General features: G+C 28.4%; 1 protein-coding gene across 2 annotated transcripts in view; it reads left to right on the top strand.

Annotated features, from left to right (window-relative positions):
* Positions 1 to 1,840: 1,840 nt before the first annotated feature.
* The window catches only part of LOC106679003 (probable chitinase 2), a 26,030-nt gene continuing 24,654 nt past the window's right edge, over positions 1,841 to 3,216 (top strand). The window contains exon 1 of one of the 2 annotated variants that reach the window (XM_014417906.3): positions 1,841 to 1,932. The gene's annotated coding sequence lies outside the window, so the exon portion shown is untranslated. The remainder of the gene's footprint in view (positions 1,933 to 3,216) is intronic. The other variant, XM_014417905.3, reaches the window with a different exon arrangement.

Genomic DNA, 3,216 nt, shown 5'->3' with positions numbered 1-3,216 from the left:
CCCAGGTCATTTTCTTTAGTATAAGTTCAAAACCTATTTATTTAAAATTTAAAATCATTAAAATTGAATTTTCCTCTATAAGATTATCAACAAATAAATACACCACCATATAACAAACCATTTATAAGCTAGTTGTTTGTAAAAAAGGTTGGATTTTTGAAAAAATATATCTCTAGATCCATAAGACGCACATATGTCTGTCAACACTCAAAATAAAGAAAATTTAACTTACTATAAAGTAATTTATGACTTTAATTATATTATTTCAAATTCTTGAGACAAGGTAATTATTTATTAAATAAATCAAAAATTTATCTATGGTTTGTTATATGGTGGTGTATTTAATTGTTGATAATCTTATAGAGGAAAATTAAATCTTAATGATTTTAAATTTTAAATAAATAGGTTTTGAACTTATACTAAAGAAAATGACCTGGGCAGAATAGCCTGCAAAAGAAATTTTAAATTAATGTGAGGAAGAGTTTGTATTGAATGGCCGAAACGTTGGACTACTGAAAAATAAAATGTTGAGACAGAATTGGATACTAATTTTTGATTTATTTAATATTTAATTTTTCGATTATGATTAAACTCGGTTTATCGAAGTAATTGTTAGCAATAATGAAAAATCGATAAATATTAAATAATAAAGAATTTGATAATAAAATAAAGGAAAGAAAATGAAAAATATTTTTCCAAGTTTGAAAACAAACTTCCAGAAGAGTCATAACATACCCAAACCCTAAAAGAGAGTATCGAAAAATATATATAACAATTATAAAAACTTTGCCAGATTTTTTTCGTATTTTTTTTTTATGTTTGACAAAAAAAAAGGTTTTTTAGGACCACTTAAAATTTTTGTTCACTGCCCCATAAATCATGAAGTTAGCTACTAAAAACAATTAAATCAGATCTGTCGACGTCAAACTATCATTGCTTAAACGAACTGCGTCACAGTTTTAGAAAGGTAGTCAGAGCGGTTTCTATTTTCGGTGAATCACCGCTCGAGGTAAAACTCTTTAGACATCTTGAATCAGATTGTCTGATCACTACTCGCATTTTCTGAATCATAGCCAATGACTCGAAGTACTGAAAATTTCTTATTTATGTATATTTATCTCCCCTTTTTAATCTTATTTTATTATTAGTATTATTATATATTATAATATAACAGTTATTATTATAAATAATCTTCAACGACTGCCGGTATAAACTATATAGCTTGTTCCTATGTTCATATGTTCTATTTAGACAGACCCAACTGGCCATAAATGAAGTGATCTAATCTCTCTCAAATCAAATATTAGTACTGTTGTTGTTGATTGTTGCTTAAAGGCGTAAAACCCTCTGGTCATCAACGCCTATGGGATGATAAAAGTAAAAAAAAAATAATAATAAAATAAATAAATAAATAAAAAATAGAAAAATAATTAAAAAAATAAAATAAAATAAATAAAAAACGTAAAAATCGAAGAGGAGTTATAATTTATAAAGAAGGCGATGTGCTTTTAAAAATTCAAATACTCGTGTAATTTTAGCTTCCTCATCTGCGAGAGTTTCGGATAAATTTGGGGTCAGTCCTATCCTATTTATTATTGGTAAATAGTGAGTACACTCTTCGAAAATATGTCTAATCGTAAGAATGGACTGACAATATTTGCACGTTAGAGGTGGCAGTTTTCTGATCAGGTGAGAGTGCGTAAGGAGAGGCATTTCTCAAATTTCATTTCTCAAATTGTTTTTGAAAATCCTCTCATATTTCATTTCCCCCTCCCCCTTCTGACACCACAGCCATCCTAATCTAGAAAACCTTCCTCTCTCTCTCTCTTCTATGGGTATTCCCCAGCCGCCCCCCTTTCGGGTTTTTCTACTGTTTCTGATCAGTGTTGTCTTGTCAGTGGATAGAAGAAGTACTCCTCTCCAATATTTGAGGTGACATGAAAATACATGTTTTATTTAATATTCTATTTAAGCATAATTATGTATTACCTTATATTCTTGTATCATTCTCTCTATCTTCCGTCTATTTAAATATTAAACTCAATCTGTATAGGTGAAACTCTACCTGTTTCAAAATGAAATTTAATTTTATTAGTCGATAAATACAATACACGCACTAATACGTTTCATACATAGACGTTTATAAGTGATTTTATAAGAGTTAAAAAGTATAAATCTGCATTATACATGTCAGTGGAATTTTAATAATTACAAACTAAAAGTTTATCATTACGTGGGACCCTAATGTAATAATTTAATAACCCGTGTAACATTTTATAACTGTCAAAACTTCAATGCATATATTCATAAATCTAATTTTTTATAATTTTATAAACCCTGTAACAACTGTCAAAACTTCAATGCATATATTCATAAATCGAATTTTTAGATTCTTTCTAATCAACTAAAACAGGACCCAGTTGATTGTACTTGAAAATTTAATAAATAATAAAACGATTATAGATAATGTTGGCAGTGCTATCGAGCTATCTCTATAACATAATAGTACAAGAGCCGGGGAGAAAAATAGGTAGTTATCTCACCCAAGTTTTTGATAACTTTAATGAAAACTATGTATAATTAATAGTCAAAATTGATGAGTCTGCCAAGTATAGGTAGGGGGAATAAAAAATGGCGGCTGTTTCAAAACCTTACAAAAACATTAATTTTTCATTTGGAGCTCTATATCTTAAAAACTACCAACAACACTGGGAAACCTAAGAGTACGTCATTTAAAGAAGAGTAAATTTGCTTAAATATGAGCCCTAATAGAGTTATTTACGTTCAATAGTTCTCGAGATATAGCTTTTTAAAAAGCAAAATTTCGTTAAAATCTACAGAAAGATTAGCAGTTAGTTAATTTATTTTAGGAAATTTATATCTCGGAAACTATGTGACGTACAGATGTCTATTAGCACTCAAATTAGCAAAAATCAAAGTAGTAGTGGTTTTCATATCTGCCAAAATAAATTCACAAATTGTTTGTTTCTAGTTGTTCAGAAAAAATGTTTGATATTTGAAAAACTATCTCAGGAACCCTTTGACGTACAGATGTCTATAAGAACTCAAAATAAAGCTCGTTTAATGTACTATAAAATAGTTAATTTCTAATTGTTCGTACAAAATGTTGGATTTTTGAAAAAATATATCTCTAGACCCATAAGACGCACATATATCTGCCAACACTCAAAATAAAGGAAATTTAACTTACTATAA

The sequence above is a fragment of the Halyomorpha halys genome, unplaced genomic scaffold (assembly GCF_000696795.3).
Source record: "Halyomorpha halys isolate HHAL.00 unplaced genomic scaffold, Hhal_1.1 Scaffold171.1, whole genome shotgun sequence".
NCBI lineage: Eukaryota > Metazoa > Arthropoda > Insecta > Hemiptera > Pentatomidae > Halyomorpha > Halyomorpha halys.
The sequence above is the reverse complement of the archived record's forward strand: the minus strand, read 5'-3'. Positions and strand labels throughout refer to the sequence as shown.